We start from the raw sequence: 18,562 nt of genomic DNA on the forward strand, positions 1-18,562 counted from the left end.
AGTCTTAACTTTAGGGTTAAAATAGTGCTCTAGCCCCATTCACCTACAAGGGGGAAACAATTTAAAATTTGAAAGTAAGGGCACAAATGCTCAGACAAGTTTGAAGGACACAATGATTAATGCTATTTACTCAGCCTGATGACAGTGAGAAACAGCCTGGTTCAGAGTGGTAGCAAGGGGTAGCAAAGCTACCCTTGAGGGGTAGCAAGGCTGGGAAATGAAGGTAGGGTACATTTTTCTCTGAGTTCAGTTAGATGCCCAAGGAATGAATGTCCATGAGCAATGTGAAAAGGCTGGCGAAGAAGAATCAATTTTGTATGCCTACATAGCTGTATTTTAAGAAGTTTTAAATGCAGCAGTTCTGATGATTGGAAGCCACTTATTTGGAGAAGTGCTTCACAAACGACAGTCAAATCTGATGAAGAAGATTGGGATGAAGGTTTGTCTCCTTGGTACCTGATATGGACACTTGCCAGCTTCATGTTAGGAGGGAAGGGAAGAGGTAAAGACAGTTACTGGAGACTTCCATTAGGTTTGTCAACATCTATTCCATACTAAATTCATTTGTATCTACTTGGAGGTTTGTGTGTCTAGAATAATATACAGAATCAATTCTCCTGTTTTGTGTTGTAGTGTTCTTGTTTGAAGGTTTGGAGTCATATAAACACGACAGCAGCATTTAATGAAACATCTTTCTCGCATGGTTTATAACTGACTTTCAAATCTGATGAGATGTCAGTCAAGCTTTTTGTCTTTGCGCTGACTCTTGGAGGGCTGCTCTGCTTGGAGCTCAGTGAATTGGTGGCCAAAGGAGTGAACCTTCTATGGAATAATGCAGAAGGAATGTGTAGGTGTGTGCACAGTTCTCCCCGGGGGGCAGATGGCAGGCAGTGGCAGCTCCACGTAGGGCTGGGCAGCCTGGGTGAGCTGCGTGCGTACCCGCCATGGTCTCATCACCCTGCACGCCTCCCGATGTTAGCCAGGCTGTGCTGAGTCCTAATGAAGATGGTTGTCCAAAGGGTTGCCCGTGGGTTGACACACCTCCCCACCCTCCCCACACTTCTTGAAAAAGTGTTCCCTTGGCACCATGTGGCACTTTGGTAATGAAAACAAAATTGCAAATCCTTGGGTGCGTTATTCAGCCTAGGACACCGGAGTTGGTTCTCCCTTATTGAACTTTCACTTGGCAGCTGCTTTTTGAATAAGCAGCTGTGAACTGGGTTTGGGTAGTAGAAGCTGAAGAAAAGACCCCCTACTGTCCCCGCCGTGTTTTGCTCACTTACAAACTGTGTAAGGTTGTTCCCACTCCCAGTGAAACGTTGCTGTTCTATTATTTGCCTTTGCTTATCTTGGTCTCTTCATTACAGCTTTGACTTCTGTGTGGAAGAAGGTAGATTTTTTTTCTCTTTAGGATTTCTAGGGTAGGGTATATAGAGGACAAAATTTCTTGCTAGAAGGCCTCGACAGGTGTGAAGAATGTAACCCAAACCATTCATAACATGTGTGACTGTTCACCACTTCGTGCACTTGACCCACTCTTGGACAGTGTAGCAGCTTTTACTCCGAGTACAATATCAAGTCCAACACAGTCTTAGGTCAAATTGGGGCCGTTGCTTGTCAGGAACTGAAATTCTACATGTCTTGTTGCTGGTTGCATGACACATCTGATTGTTCCCTTTGAAATGCAGTTTTAGACATCACTCCTGCATGCGTCTGTCTCTCAGATTAGACCCAGAGGTTGAGACTTTTGATCTCTTGCTGCTTTGCCCATGTTGTGGTAGTGTCCCACTGCTGGTCCCTTACAGTCTTCTGGAACCTGATGATGTACCTAGCCTGTCAAGTAACAAGAGGGTGAGTTTTGCCTGCTATACGGAGAGATTGGAGTAGATCTCATTTACTTGCCTGTCACTTGGGGACAGTGGTGATGAGGCAATAAAAAATCCCCATAGCCATTAGTAGCAGCAAGGTAGATCAGTTACAGAAACAGCAAAACAAAAGCGGCCTCCTAAATTAAATGACCTGAGTTGCATTTACATCACATTATACAAACCCTTAAGTGGTCCAAAACTACTACTCTGTAAGGTCTGTTGTAATTGTGACTCCATGTAGCTCATTAAATAAGACATACTGTCTTCTGTCTTACAGTCCAACCATGAAACAGTTGATATATCCCCATCTTTTACTCCTTGGGAAAAACAGAACTCGCTGTCAATACAGTGTTTCCAGTGAAAGCAAACGATATTTGTACAGATTTTTCTAGATGGCTGTGCCTTGACTACAAGCTAGGAACAAGTCGGGTATTCTCATTCTTTGCTGGGGATTTAGCCTACTCTTTGGATGCTTCCAGACAGTTTCTTTCTCTAGGTGACTTTAAGGCATGACCTGTAGAAGGATTGCTTTTCCTTTCATTGGGGATGCACTAGCTTGTACCAAATGGTAGGTATTATCCCAACATATTTGCTCAAGGGAAAGTAACTCTCAGACCCCCTGCAAGGATTTTATCTCCTCATCTTCAAATTACACAGTTCAAATACACAGATAATGACACATGTAATGATGATAAAATGTAAGTGTGACTGGAAAGAGTAACATTTAAAAATAATGATATACCTCTAACTAGGTCTTATAAAAGGAAGTCTTAAATAGCTAGAGAGAAACAGATGCTTTGGGGGACCTGTGGATAAAAATAGTGGCTTCCAATTCGCAACCAAAACAAAAATGTAGCCCCACTTAGTCAACCGCAAGACTAGAAATTCCTCTGAAAACCTTAGGGCCCAGAACTGGGAAAGCACATAAAGCACCTGGTACTGCATCTGCAGTGGTTTTAGCATATTTTTGCCTCTTCTACCTTACCTTACTACTTCTCAGTTTTCTATCCATTTTGGTGCCTTGCAAATACCCTGTCTTACTGGGCCTGATGGTTTATTTAATAGCTGTCTAGTGGTCTGAGACCTATGGATTCTGTTTTCCTTGGAAAAATGCTCAAGTTGTGTCCAGGCTATGCACGCATGATTGTCTGCTCTGTGGTCAGTATGGATTTTGACAGAAGCGATGCAGGTGCACTCAGTGTACTCGGATCTTTGCCCAGTATCGAGCGTATTCCTTTAGGCAGGGCTGCTTGAGGCTTGGTTATCTATCTCAGTGATGAAAGACTAAATTGGCCTCAGCAGAGCTGGGTATGTCTGCTTTGCAGTATGAGATTTTCAAAGGCGAACTACAGATGGCTCGCTGGAGGCAAAGGCAAATATCCTCTTCCCAGCGCAACTGGACTGGTTGAAGGTCTGAATGTCTGCAGGCAGCTCTCCTCCCTGCAGCTCACCCAGGGGAGAGAAGTGTGTGAGCAGTCCCTAATCCAGTGCAGTGTCTGATTAGGTCTACGCCATCTCCTATGCTGGTTTTAAGTTAAAATGACTGATTTTTCATTGACACTTGCAAGGAGCTGCGCCATGATCTTCTCCTGGCTCTGCTGTAGAAGCGATAACTTCCTTCAGAAGCAGTTAAGGTACAACAACATCTTAAATCTCATTTCAGCCATTTTTAAGTGTGTGGACCTGAACATTTGGTGTCCTGCAGGCAGGTGCTTTGGCTCCGCATTGTTGGGCTTGGAGCATCTATCTGTAGGAAGGAGCCGAGCAGGCTAGGGAAAGGGAAGTGCTTATTTTGTGTGCTTTTGTTTAACTTGGAAAAACACCTAGTATGTGAGAAATAATATTTTTTATGACGATTCCTACTTTTTCCTTACCTGCTAGGGCAAAAGCCAAACCTTTCTCTTAAATGAATAGTTTTAACTTGTTCGTTTGGTATTTTTGTTTCAGGTGGTTCTCCCCAGACAAAGATAAAGCAGTCAGGTGAGTCAAATGTTCCACTTTATGGTAGATCTGTGGAAGAGGAATGAGAAATGACGAGTGGAGGCAATGCTAGACACCTCTGAATTTCAGGGAGTGAGGTTCAGGATGGCTCTATAGCCACCTGAGCACTAACCCACTGAGAGGCATTTTAAAAATACATATTTCGTTCTCTAACTTCTGTGCGGTGCCACAGATTCACTTGCTTTGGAGCCCAAATTTAGCGATTAGAACTTTATAATTTTCTCCTCTGTTAGTAATTCCCTCATGCTGTCATTTGGAGCTGAAAGGAAAGCACGCTGCCAGAACTGGCCCCACTGGGTGCCGTGACAATAGTCTTATGAGTGAGACTGTCATTAGATTAAGTGGAAGATACCAGTAGAGTTGTTCTTGATGGCCAGCCTCTCCTTTCTCCACATCATGCTCTGAGTCCAACTATACTTTTTCTTTCAGATTTCCATATTGTTCCTCCTTTATGCCTTGTCAAGAGCATTAGTCACAGTTACCCATTTGCATCTTACGTTGCAGCTGAGACAAAGCCCATGGGACGTGTGGCTGTTCAGCACCCACACCCCTGCCGTAGCGTAGCATTTGAGACCCTCACGTGAATAGCAAGTTCTGGGGCAGGGAGTGAGCGTTTGACCCTATATGTCCAATGCATGACGATGCTTCTCCTGGATGGGGTGGCACTGAGGTGTGACTTTGACTGTGCTGAAATGAAGGCAGGATCGCTCTCAGCCCTGGCATGGAAACCCTCTGTGGCTGAGCAAATGGACTCACTTCTCCTGTGCTTTTGCTGGCCTGGCTGTAAAGTGAAGATGATGCTCATTAGGGCAGTTTGGGTTCCCCTTCTGGAATATGCTGCCTTCAGTAAAAGCCCTCCGTTGGACCTGAAAGCGGGGTAATGCTCTAGGACTAGCTCCAAGGCACAGCCCATGAAATTGGCTTTTCCTGTATGCGCTGCTGTTGAATTTGTAGATTACTGGATTCCTCATGTGAGGATTGAAATCCTCATCTTGTGAAATGCAGTGTACAAAACAAGCAAGAGGCAGGTGTTGAGTGATTGTACCGAGCTGTCCGTCAGTGGGAGAGGATTTGAGATTGTGAGAGACAGAAGGAGGGCTTAAAGAAGGAGATGTATTTCCTGCACCCAAGTTTAATTTTGTCCCAGCCAAGGGCTGGTGCACTGTCAGTTATTGAGGAAGGGATTGTGCTGTGCGGCGACAGTCACCTTCCACGAATGGTTCAGGCTTTGATTTAATCTGCCCCTTCCTAAAAGTAGAAGGCGAAAATATTATCTCTAAATGTATGGTTTAGGAACACGCACATCAGGGACTGGGAAAAAAAAAAAAAAAAAGGTTGTTTAATATGTATATATGACCCTACTGTGCTGAGAGAATGAGCTAGTCTGCGGCCCCGAATGTCTGGTGGCAGAGAGTGGGTCCGACATTGTTAGATCTGGCAGGGTTTCAGACATCTGCCAGGGGACGGGGGATTTTGTGCGGAGAAGTGGGAGAGAGAGAGCAGTGAGAGAGACACAGCGAGAGAGACGCAAGAAAGCTCGGGGAGGCTTGCAGCTTTATATATAAGCCTGGATAACACTTCCTCTTTAAAATTCCCTTACTAAGCTCGGCTCCTGTATTTTATATTCAGCACGAAGGTTCCCGCCCCCCCCCAGCCCTCCCCACCCACCACCACCCTCTCTCCCTTTAACTTGTTAAGTTTGAAAGATGATATATACACACAGTTTGCTTTGCCAGTCAGCCCGTTTAAGGCCAAGATTAATGCAGTGCATTGGTGCAATCGTGCCGCAGTGGTGCGTGATCGGAATACGAGATGGAATATAGGGGGAAAGGCCAGAAATGTGCCTGTATTCTGAGTTTACACAAGTCTCCTTAGCAACTTGTCTGATTTTTTTTTTCATGTGGGGTGTGTGTGTGCGTGCGCGCGCGTGGGAGCGTTGTCCCAAATCACCAGTGAATAAAACATTCCCTGAGTTTTTAAATAGCTTCAGTTGATGGTCTTGTTGTTGTTTTTCCTCCTCCTTTTCCTTTTGTTAAATTAGTGGCTTAATTTTTTTTTTTTTTTTTCCCCTGGAGGGAGGAGGGTACAGGGGGAGACTCTGAAAAGGATGGCAGTGGGGCTGGGGGTGGGGGCACCGTAATAGTTTTCATTGTGACTTCTAGAGAGTTGGTTTCTTTCCAGTTGTTCACATCTCAGCATGTGGAATTATTGTGCTTTCTCCCGATTTGCCACAGAATTGGCAGTAGACTGACATTGTTAGTCATTTGAATTGTATTTGGATCTGGGCTGATTTTTTTTCCCACATATTTATTTATTTCAAAACAATTTCTTTTATTTTCAAAATATGCACAATATATTTTATAGTCTGTAAAATGGAGGAAAGAAAAAAAAAAAAAGAGGGTGAGAGGATTGTGGCAAGACTGTCCCCCGAACCGTCCCATTATTCCCCTCCCCGTACAATTTTTTTTTAGTTGCCTACTGAAGAAACCCCCTCCCTTCCCATAGGAGGGAGTGGCCTTTTAGTGATCAAGGTACGTTGGATTTTTTTTTTTTTTCCCCCCAGTTTCTGTGATACTTTATTAATAGCATGGGGCAAGAGAGAGGATGTAGGGTGGGGAGAGCAGGGGAGGAGGTGACGGCGGGTGGAGAGAGAGGAAAGAGTTATCCTCGAAGTACTGTACCTTGAAATAACTCAAGGGAAAATAGTTGCTGCCTCACTTGAGTTGCTTTCAAAATCTTGCTGTGTGCTTTTACTTTTTCTTTTACTTCTATTTTTTTAAAGCTTTCTGGGGGGAGGGTGTAGGGGGGGTGGGGGGAAGAAAAAAAAAACTGAGCCAAAAAAATTTTGAAGGCTTGATCTTGGCTTCTATACAAACAGATGTTGCCTGTCATTCCGTTGTTAAGCAGGCAGCAGATTGGAGCAAGCAGCAGCAGTTTAGGGGGAACTGCAGCAGCACTGGAGAGTGGGAGATATATAGATATATATATATTTTTTTTTTTTTTTTGTTCTACACACAAATATTTTTTCCCCTGGAATTATCTCTAATTATAACATGTCTATTTTCAATTTTTTTAATTCTTTTTTTTTTTTTCAGGGGGCAAAACAAATCCAAAACAAAATGGAAAAGCACTAGGAACTTTCACCCAAATTTTACCAAAGCAGCTATCTTTTCAGTTGTTTTTGAGAGCTTTTCAGTTTGCTTTTTTGTTCTTTTTCACATAGGTGAACATGTGTAGGAAAGGGGGTTCTATTGGAAATGCTTAAGGCATTCTCGGTAAGTGAATGTTTGCAATGAATTAGGTCAGGGATTCTGTTGTTCTTCTTGCTGCTAGCCCTGTTTCTGTTGGGTTTGCCCCGGACTTCTTGCTGTACGTGGAATTGCGAAGGTTGAAGGCCTTTCTGTCTCCTTCCCAAGTTTTAGCAACATTGTAAGAACAAAAATCACGTTGTTTATACAGTAGAAGTTCTAACGAAGCACCGATACGCTCCATATCATGGCTCTTTTGTGTTCTGCATGTGCTGTGGGTTTAATTCCCCCTTCTTTTTATGCTCTTGTTTTTTATTTCCCATTTCGTTTTTAATTTCTGCTTTCTGATTTAATCGTAGTATGCTTGGGAGGAGAGAGAAAATAGCAAAACATGGGGAGTTTTGAGCTGAAAGAGTTAAAAGTTTCTTGGCACAAGAGCAGCAGTTTAGCAACAGATCAACTCATTTAAATGAAAGAAATCACAGACCAAGCCATCTGATTTTGAAATTTCACATCTTATGCTTCCACTTTAGAACAAAGCTTCTGTTTTTCTTTCCCCCTTATTAATTCACGCTGCTTTTGTTTAAGACTGTTGGTTTTCATAGAAACTTTAAGTTGTCTGTAGTCTGTCTCTTTTCCTCTTAAAATATTAAATACAGGGGTGTATTCGTCTTCTGCTAGTTGCAGTTAGTTCTGCTGTAAAGTCAGCTGTAAACCTCTGCACATATAATAGCTGGTTTCAGAGCTGTTTTCACCCTTGGTTATTGTATGTTTGAAACAGCTTCTATTTTCTGGCTTGCAGGCTGTATAAACAGTCACCTATGTACTGTGAAAAATAGTCGTCTCCAGCCATTCTGACTATCCTGCATGTATTTCGTATGCGCGTCGGTCTGTCTGCACGGGTAACTCAAGGAACCATGTCTGAGTGGGAATTTTCTTTACACAGATATGAAGTATATGTCCCTCCAACATCTGTATCAAGAAGTGGTTGTTCAGACTGACTCTGTGTTTGTCTCATGCAAGAGTTGTATCATTCTATACTTTATAATGTATATGGAGTATAAGCCACTGTAATGCTTTTAATAGCTAGTTAAAGTCTGAGAAGGACCACACACAACTTTTTGTTGCTGTTTGTTTGTTTAAATGCATTTGAGCCTTGGTACCAGTCCCAATAGTTTTGTTGCTACATCAGGTAAAATAAAATAAATCAACTCATATACAGAGAAGTTGGGGATTTTTAGAAATCTATTCCCACCTTCCTTATACACAATCTCTTTAAAAAAAAAAAAAAAAAGATCAGTTGCTTACGATAAATGAATGTGTTTGATGAAAGAATTCACAGCCCCGTACTGCATTTTGATGGAAGCTTTTGCGCCGTGATGCTGAGTCTCTTCACGGTGGCATTGCGTCAAAAGAAAGGCCGTGATGTTTGGGCATGGGTGAACTCCTATCAGAGGGAAGCAGCGAAAGGGTGGGGTAGGAGTCCGTGTGCGGGGGGAATCCTTTTGTTAGGCTGCTCCCCAACCTCTGCTTCCCTGCACCCCCTGGAAGAAATCCTCCAAGAGGAAGAATAGTCTTAAGCCGCAGAAAGTGGATTTAAAAAAATAGGTGGTGGGGGGGAGAAGTATCAACCTCCACTTCTAATGTGACTACGGTTGATCGTAGGTCTGGATGTTTTTATTATTTCCTTCTCTGACACTAGATCCCAACTGTGTTGTAGGAAAACGCGAGGATTCTGAGCGTGAGTCCATCCCCCCCAATATTGGAAATATTTCTGTGGGTGTCGTTGTGGTTACATCACAGCGCGCTCCTTCCTCATCTCCATTCTTGTGCAAAATTCAAATAATTCCCCCCCCTCCCCGATAGCAGCTGTGCATGGTTTTTTAAGTCGGTCTTTAACGTTGCGAAAGGAACAATAAAATGAAAGGCAAAACCGGCATCTTAAAACTTGGCAAGTGAAAGCAGCTTGGACTGGCAGCCAAGAATCCTGCTGTGGTGCAAAAAGAATAGCATCCACGAAGCCACCACAATCCGGGGTTTCTCTTCTTTTAACAATCGCATCGGCAGAGAGAAATAATTATTCCTTGTATCAGTGTTAAAAGAGTCAAAAAGCTTAAAATGCTTGCTTGGTGAACCTTCTCAAAAGCAGGTAACGATCCTCCTATTTGATTCTGTTTTATCAAACTTTAATTGGATAAGGATCTATATATGATAACTAATCAGTTAAGAAGTTGATGCGTGTTACTAACTAGCAGGGAATGCATTTGCTGTTGCAACCTCCACATTGCTTTATTTTTCTTAATCGCTTTGGTGGTAATAGAACTGGCAAACTTCTTAAATGTTTGTGTTACAAGAAATGTTTTATTTCCACAGATTTAACTCATTGTGTGGGGGAGGGCAGGAGTGGATTGATCCAAGGTGTAACACGGAAAATAATCTTCCAAAAAAAAATTTTAAAATTGGGATATTAGGAGGGGGGAGTAATTTCTCTCTTAGGACCTTGTCTGTTCCTTTTGCTTCTAAAGCTGTAGCCTCTGGATATATAAAGGTAGAATCCATTTCTTGAAAATATGCCATGAAAATATCCATAAATATTTTGTCTTCCAGAATACATTCCTTGAAGAGTTGGGCCTAGCAATATGGCAGCGCACATTCGATAAGAAATCTTGTAAAATGCTGCTACTGAAGGTAATTTGGTTTCTCATACATTCTCCCGTCAGTATCTTAATTTTCCTTATAATTTCTTAAAATTATTTGAAATACAGAAATCTATTGATACAGCTCTTTAAACCTAAGATAGAGAGTGTGTGTGTGTGTGTGTATATATATAAGTATATATATATTTATAGGCCTAAATAGATAGGGGTTCAAATTGAGGGGAAGGGGTGGGGGAAAAGAATGAGAATTATTTAGCAGTCGTGTTTCTTATTTGTCTTATTTTCGTGGCAGAAGTATGAAATGGCTGCAAACAGCTTTTTACTCAGGCACACAATGCATTCCATAATGATCGATTTTCCTGGACAGGGCATTTATGCTTTGTGGTTTGCAAGAATACCACCCACAGACCAAAACCAATGTTATGTCTTTAGAGACTTTATTTCTACATGTTTCCTTCTATACTCCTTTGGCTATAAATCTATAAAATGCCAGTCTTATACTGGGTTAATACTAACGAAAGTGTATTACTTTTTTGGCTGTCCCAGGTTCTAGTACCAAAGCCTTGTTGATCCTGTGATGATTGACATATTATAAAATTAATAGTGAAGCAAAGTATGCTTAGTATAAGGATATCACAATCCTTAATATAAATAAGACAATCTTTAATGTACAGGTTGAAACTTTTTATTTGTAATCTTAGCATTCTAGACAAATACAGTGTGAAGATGATTGATTTGTTTGCCTATCACAGATTTTCTGCCACTGTGTATATGTTCATCAGGTTTTCAAAAGGTAGAATAGCTGTATGATTAATCAATGTAGGGAAGTGTTTCAAAACCCAGATCTTGTGTAATCTATGGCTCTTATTCAATTTCCCTGAATACATTTGATATAGGTGAAATTAATCTTTAAAAAAGCAGTGCTCATTAAAAAAAATAAATCCTTTCCAAAAACAAACCCATGTTAATTTGCTGCTGCCTTTATCAGTTCACTGTCTCAAAAATTGTCCGTAAGTTTTTTTTCCAAAATGTATGAAAAGGAGTAGGTTGGTTCCTGGATACTTGTAATTTACAGCGTACAGGTGCCACTAAATGAAATCTCTGTGCCACCAAGCTGCCTTTCTCCAGGGCTCACAGGAATGCAGAAGTGGTCGATCAGATTTATAGTGGGGACCCGCTTGAGTGATTTATTTGGCATACATAGGTGCTTTTCTAGAGATAGCTATCGCTGCTTTCTCTTTTTCTCTCTCTTTTGTTTTTTAACAACTGAAGCTATGGTGATGGATCCTAACACTCGTTCTTCCCTTTTGTTTTGTAAAAGCCAATCAGGTAGCAAGGGAGAAGGAGATGGTTGGCCAGAACTGCAGCAGAGATCAGCCCTCGGTTAGGCAACTAAATAAAGGGCGTATTTTCTTTGTGGGTCAACACCTAACAGCTGCCCTTACAAGCATGTGATGGGCTCTTAGAAGGTCTGGCTCAGTTCTGTCTCTGAGAAGAGACAGTAATAAAGAGCAGTAATAAAGAGCAGTTGCTGAAGTGCGTTGGGTGCCTGCAACTTCCATTCAGACCAGTCAGAATTGAGGACACATGTCCTATACCACAAGGAGGTATGTACAGGCCACCCAAATGTTACATCTTGGTTTCCTTCAAGGACTTGAACTATCCCAGTGGTTAGAAAATGAGATTGTGAGCTATTAAGGGGAAAAAAAAACTTTTAGAACTAGGAAAATCTAGTAAAAATTCAACCTCCGCATAGTATGTGTACTTCAGTGAGATCATTACTTTTTTCCTATCTCATATGAAAAAATGAAGTATTTCTTTGCCAGCAGAGAAACACGCAAATTAGCTTACCTTCATATACATACATTAATGTAAAGAACATGAGGGTCAAAATAAATATACTCATAGAGAAAATACTGTGTCTTACGCAGTATTGCATTATAGCATGAGAGCGACGTGGAAAAATTCCTTGCCATTGTAAGAAATACTGGTACATGCAGCAGCAATGTTACCGACTCCTAATATTGTGCCTGTTAGGCCCTATTAGAAGGGTTAAAAGACAGTTTGAATTTTAATCTTAGGTTCCCTGAAATAAATGAGCTTTGTAGTTGGAGGGCTTGGGTTATTTTTGGTAGGGTAACATTTGTTATATTCCGTTTGCAGTTCGGTTCCAAAGAAGTGTACAATACGTGTATTTGTGCATGATGTGACTCTGTTCTGTCTGCAGGACCACGTGCTCCCTGACCCATTGCCTTGACCGCTGCACAATTATTGCAGGGCTAGAGCTTTGTGAATTCTGGGTGCTCCTAAATTGCATTTGGGCTCCAACATAAAAGTTGTCCTGATTTTTCAAAGATGCTGAACCCCTGCAGCTGCTGCTCTTGGCATGAATTTTGAGTGCTGAAAACTTCGGAAAAGCTGGACAGTTTTAAGGTAGGTATCAGAGTATAAGCATAGGAATCTAAACTTAGATGATCAATTTAGATAACCTTTGGACAGATGGCAAAAGTTTAACATCTCTGTTGCTGGATGGAACAGGAGCTTCTTGTAACCCAGCCCAAGCAGTAGTTCCAATAAAGGAAAATTGTATTTTTTAATTGCATGCTTACCAGGCAGGAAAGGTTGAAGTGATTTATTTTAAGAACTTACACAAGAAGTAGGGGAACTTTCTAAAAGCATCCAAATAGCAAAATTATTTTCCAAGTGTTGACTGTTTCATTTTATAGAGAAAAATATTAGCTTGCATTAATATAGTTTATCCTCTGAAAAAAGAGAAGAGGTAGAAGTTGGAAATTTTGTGACACTTTAAGCAACAATTAATCTTGCTGATTTTGTTCACCAGTTCTATGTGGAGCTTACAGCCAGACTGCTTTTCAGCCCAATTCCCCACCAGTTGCCCACCCAATAAAATTTCATTAATGGGAAATGTTAGTTACGCAGGAAAGAAAACTTGGAAACTTCGGGGGAAGGAGGGGACGATTCTTGCTTGCAGTGGCAAAACTTTGCTCTACGACTGTTTTTCAAGACTTATTAGAAAATTCCTGAAGAAGTTTTATATTTGTCTCTGTCATTTTAGGAAGAAATGCAGTGAGACAGCAGAGAGCTGGAGTTAGGGGAAATTTCTAGATTGTTTAGCAGAATGAAAGGATTTTTTTTCTTTAAAAATAGAATTAAAATAGAACCCCAGACCAGTAATGACTTCTCTGAAAGTTAAAACAACTCTTGCGCAGTTGTTTCTGCTGTCTGTTTCAACCAGGCTGCCAGAATGGAAACAAGACAACTTTTTGCAGGGTGGGTGTATGGGTATGTATTGCAACTCTGTCTACTTACAAAAACTTTACTGTTTGATAATTTGCTACACTGTTAGCGGTATACCTCCAATGTTGGCTGTTAATTCTTCAGTACTGTGTAATCATCAGTAATTTTGTCCAGCAAATGACTTACAAGAAAGAAACACAGATCTGCTTTATTTTGTTTATTTTAAAATTTGTTTTATTTTGCTGACTTTTTTTCAAAGGGTTACATGGGAGTTAGGGAAACTGTAGCAAAAGAGCTAATGTTATAGCAAAGTCAATAAGCAACTCTCCCCCCCCGCCCCCCCATCCTCCAAAGGAGGGGTTTTAAGGTGCTGAGGAGAATGAAGGCTGCTACTTACTAACAGCTCTGAAATTTCATTTGCAGAAATGGTTTTCTTCTTTAAATACAAAATCAAAACCCAAACCTAGCAAATTACAGAAGAGATCCCTGCCTGTTGCCACAAACCCGTAGATCCGAACTTGTGGTCATATTCCACACAAGCTTGTATCTATAGGTATGTGTCTGTCTGGCAAGTGCACAAAGTGTTGTGTTTATGCATTTAAACTGACAATGTTCAACTTTGCTGTTTGTGTCTTTCGTCTAATGCCTTCTTCCCTCCTCCCTTCTTGTGCTTTAAGAAATATAAAATTAGAGCTGCAAATCTTGTTCTGCAATTATCATATCAGTTTTCAAGCTTTGGTTAGTGTTAAAATACACTCATGCAAACCAGCAACTCATTTGCGTCTGAGTAAAATGGGACGGGGGAGTTATTTGACATCAGACTGAAGAAATGAAATCTCAGATACGTTATGCATAGGTCTGGCTATGGGGACATGGTAGAGAGCGTTCTTAGGTTGTTTAATTCTGAGGTTGTTGGGAAGCGGATAAAATGGTTTCATTTATAAAGTAATGTGGATCCATTCTTTCCTTGCTTAGTGACAGCAATTTGTCTGCGAGAGGAACAGACACTTCTGTTTGCCTTTCTATCAAGTAACTTTGAATCACTGGGTATACTGCAGGCTTGCAGCTCTGTAATAGAGGAGGGTATTGGCCCTCCAACTCCTATTTTCTCTCAAACCTTAGTTTATTGTGGAATCCCATTCCTTCCAATTTCATGGTATTTATGTCTTTTAAAATAGTTTTTAAGGGAAAATAATCGTGCTGTAAACTCCAAAGAACTGGTAGAGCAGGAAAAAAACCACCATGTAAGCAGGCAGTATAAAACCTGGTGCATAGAACTAACATTTTTAAGTTGTGCAAGTGGAACAATTATGTTTGAAGAAGTCATTTTTTAAAACCCCAATATACAGCTTCTATATGAAAATAATTAGGCTGTAAACTCAAAATAAAGTCTGACTATTTCTTTCCAGCAGCTTTCAGTGTTAATTCTACCAAAGAGTTGGTCTGCATTTCCACTTTTATATTTCTCTGGTTTTGAACTTGGCTGGTTTGACGCACACTGCTGCAGTCCAAAAAAGTTTTTTTCTTCTTTGCTGAATTTCCAGGGTTTTCTATGTGATTTCTGTTTACTATAGAAGCATAAAATGATGTCAAAGAAGGCTTCTGCTAACAAAATTTTAGTTTAACTACTCTTCTTTCTCCCTGTGAATTGAAACTAGCTTTTAAGAAAGAAAACAAAATGCACAGTTTGGCATTCTGTGTGATCATGCATTTGGGTACAGGAACCAGTGGTCAATATTCCCCTCCTGCATGTATCGGAAATTAAAGTATAAAAGCCGCACTGCAGTAAATGCGTGGTTTCCAGAAGAACTTTTGCTGCTGGGCCGTCTCTGTAGCACAACACAGCTGTTTTTCAGGTGTGTGCTTACCTTTGCCACAGCACAGAATGAATGCTGGGCGTCACCATTCTGGTCTCAGTTCCATAAATGTGCAAGGCCTTTGACACGTGTCCACAAGTAATGTTTTGGCTCTTCAAAAAACAGACAGTAAGAGGTGGCTGAGGAGGGGGAAGGATAAATCTCTTTCGGGCAAAGGTGCTGCAAGGCCACATTGAAGCTTAGTTGTGGGATACTACCCAGAATATGGACCTCGAGGCAAGATCTCCTCTGGGACGTGGTGCTGGTGCCTGCCTCCACTTTGCCTTTGCTAGTGGATGTTGTTCCATCCATAGCGGAATGAGTAGGGTATCATCATGGGCTGCGATAGAAGCAGGATGAGACTGCATCTAGTTGTGAGAGTAAAAATGTTTCTTCCCAGAGGGGCTGAGGGGCTGTTAATATTCTGTGGTGGTTTTTGTTTATTTTTAAATGCTGTGAATATTCACTGCATTAGATTCCTATGTTTATGGCTATAAAGGAAGTATTGGCTCAGTTAGTGTAACCTCCAAGGAGAAATGAGCTGGTCAAACCCAGTTCCCAATATAATGCATATTTCTGCATGGTGGTCTCTTCTCTGTAAAGCCATTTGGAGACATCAGGCTTCTGGCAGAGTACGCTGAGAAAAGCCTGGAATTTGTCACGGATGTTTCTAGAGGCTGGCACGTCAGGTGACATTGCTTTGAGAGTGCCAAAAGCCCATGACAGGGGAATGGGGCAGATGTGTCGCAAAATGAGATACACAGTTGGGTTTGAAAGCATATTTTTGGATTAGAAAATCAATATTTGAATCAAAGAAGAGGAAAGAGGAAACGGATTTTTTTGTAAAATATTTTAATGTAGTTTCTCACTGACTATGTTGGGACCTGCTAATCGATATCCAACACTTTTTTTTTTTCCTTTTGGTGAGAGACTTGATCTAAACATGGCTGGATGCTTAGAAAGCAAACTTTAGAAATGTGCCATAAGAAGGGGGGCTGAGATGCAGGCCCTGTGCTGCTGAGAGGAGAACCGTCACATTATATTCTGAGGCTAAGCATGTTTTCTGGTTGCTTCTGGTTTTCTGGTCCTTGGCAAAGAAAAAGGGTAGCCGTGCCACTGCGTGGGCATGCGTCAGCTCAGCCTGACGTGAGCTTGGAGAAGCTGTGGCCACTGCTTTACGGGACAGGGTAAACATGCCCAAGGAAGCTTCTTTGAACGCTGTTGTCTTCTGCAGCAAGAGATGCAGCAGCATGGCTGCAGAGAGGATGCCATCATGGACATAGTTAGAGTCGGCACTTCTGTCAGCAATACCAGTGTAGCTTCCCTGAGCATAGCGTAGCCATGGTTTCTGGCACAATGCTACATGTAATTTGGGTCTTTGTATTGAAGTGCTCTCTCACTATACCTGTTTGCTTGACGTTGCTAAGGCTGTGCTCTCTGAGCCAAAGTTAGTACTTGGTATGGCCTGGCTCCAACTTCTGCTTGCCTGCCACTAGCTCATGTGCCTTTCCCCTCCCCTCCTTCTCCTCGTTTAGTTTTACTAAATTTTAAAATTTATCTTGGTTTGTTTCTTGTTAAACTACCCCCTGTCCTTTTTAACTATAACCTCCAATATTCTCCCCCCACCCCTTTGATTTTCAGCTCAGCCTTTTGAAAAGGACTGTATTGTATTTTCAGCGTTAATTTGTACTTCTTTTCTGTTGGTTGTATTTCACTGCACTTCATTAAGTTTTACAGTGAAACTGGAGTCTGACAAAATGATGTGAAGAACCTTGAAATGTGTCTTCCCTTTAGGATGGAGAAAACTAATTGGAGTCTGTGGAGCTTCTACCTGTATGTTTCAAATGAATTTTTTTCCTCACTTTGTTGATAAGGAGCTTACATTTATGCAGCAGCTTTGATCCGAGTGCCATACAGAGTGCACAGAGATCTCTTCATCTGTCACTGAGGCACAGTGACTGCATAACAGTGCACAGACGTGCTGCAAAATTGCTAAGGGCAGGAAGTACTGAATACTTCATCCAGTCTGATGTTGCATGGGAACTTAAAGAAATAGAAGGCAGTTCCTGTAGCTGGAAACAAACCAGAACACCTGCATGTAGAAAGTACCAGGAAGGCCTTGGGGACATGAAAAAGTCCCAATATCCTATCAAAAACTTGGTACCTTAATTATTGCAGTCCCTTTCTCTAGCAATAGGCAGAGTCATTGCTTTAGTACCTCCCGAGAGGAAAAAAAATGCCTCCTGTGGAACTACGTGGCTATATCTGCATCTGGGGAGGCTTTACTACAATTGTGTTTCATTTGGCCAGAGTTACAGTTTAAACCAGAAGCAGTAGTTCTTGTCCGGAGAAGCAAACCAAAGCTTTTCCAAAGCAAACTCCTCTTTTTTCAGATTTGGTAAATCATGTCTTTCTCCCTCAAAATAAGAAGACTATTTCTCATTTCTGTTACTGACATCTTTCACTGAAAGCACCTGTAAGGTCCCTTGCAGACAAGTATGCTGCATGGTATCCACTGGGATATGAAAATTATTACACTTGTGTGCTCCCCCTTTTCCCAGTCTTGTCTGGTGTGGAGCATAGTGAGCCCGTGTCAGCAGAGGAGCACACAATAGCATTTGGGTAATTAGAATAACCATATGCAGTGGCAAATGGGATTCATGATAAGCAGAATGTAATTGTGTACCCTGGAATTTGAACCATATCCAAATACTCTTATTCAGATAATCAAATCTGGTTAAACTCTTAAAAGGCAGATAAATAACTATGTCGGTAATCTGATTTTTTTTTTCCTCTTTGTTTATTTGCTTTTAATCAGTAAGGGAGAAAATAAGGAGAGGATGCTCTTAGGGGAAGAATCCAAGACTAAGACAGACACCTGCCCTTGAGCCAGGAAGTCTCCATAACTTAGGAGCATTACACAAGTAGCATTAGCCACAGCGATCTGAAGGAGGAGAGGAGATGTGCTCCAGCTGGACTGCAGCGCCTTTGGTTATAGATATGCAGTATCATGATGAAATACAGCCTCACCATGCCACCCTGGAGGTGGCACTAGGTTTTGGTATGGCTTCCTGGCAATCACCTATGAGTTCCTTTACTTTTCAGTGTGCATGTGCAGAATCTCAAACAGGAGCGTTCAACCTGGGCTCACTGAGCTTCACACCAAAAGCATAGGGCACTGTTCAATCACAGAGAAGGCCCGGGCTAAGCAAAAAAACCTAGGTTTTTTTGTCATTTAGAGCCATCAGCCTTGCAGCCCTTGCTAGCTTGTGCCACCTTGCCCATCAGCATCCCTGATCCACCCTTGGACCCAGCACAGAGCGTCTGCGTCGTGTTGTCTAACCCAGAGCTGATGCTGCACTCCAGCTGCCGACAAAAAGCTATATATGGTTCAGGAGTGAGACTGCGGCTACCCTTCCCCTAGAAAGTACCAGATACTGAAATCTAATATTGAGTAAATCTTCAGATTGCTGTAACTCTTGCTAAAAGTTGAGACAGAGACCATTTTTGTAATGTGTTGAAAAATTTTGGATAGCTTGCAAAATATTTACTTGCTCTGGATTTCAGCTGAGTCCAGATGAGACTTCTTTCCTTATTTTGCAGACTCTTGAAGTTCCAGCCCTGTTTAGCGTGTCTGCCAGACTTCTAAGGAGAGTTCTCTGAGCTGGAATAAA

At 41.5% G+C, this 18,562-nt stretch overlaps 1 long non-coding RNA gene across 2 annotated transcripts in view; it reads left to right on the forward strand.

Moving 5' to 3' along the window:
* LOC128141574 (uncharacterized) overlaps positions 1-9,803 on the forward strand; it is a 53,489-nt gene extending 43,686 nt beyond the window's left edge. For both annotated transcript variants that reach the window (XR_008235119.1, XR_008235120.1), the window contains 2 exons: positions 3,816-3,848; positions 9,725-9,803. This is a non-coding gene — a long non-coding RNA (uncharacterized LOC128141574). The remainder of the gene's footprint in view (positions 1-3,815; positions 3,849-9,724) is intronic.
* Positions 9,804-18,562: the final 8,759 nt, after the last annotated feature.

The sequence above is a fragment of the Harpia harpyja genome, chromosome 4, assembly GCF_026419915.1.
Source record: "Harpia harpyja isolate bHarHar1 chromosome 4, bHarHar1 primary haplotype, whole genome shotgun sequence".
NCBI classification, from domain to species: domain Eukaryota; kingdom Metazoa; phylum Chordata; class Aves; order Accipitriformes; family Accipitridae; genus Harpia; species Harpia harpyja.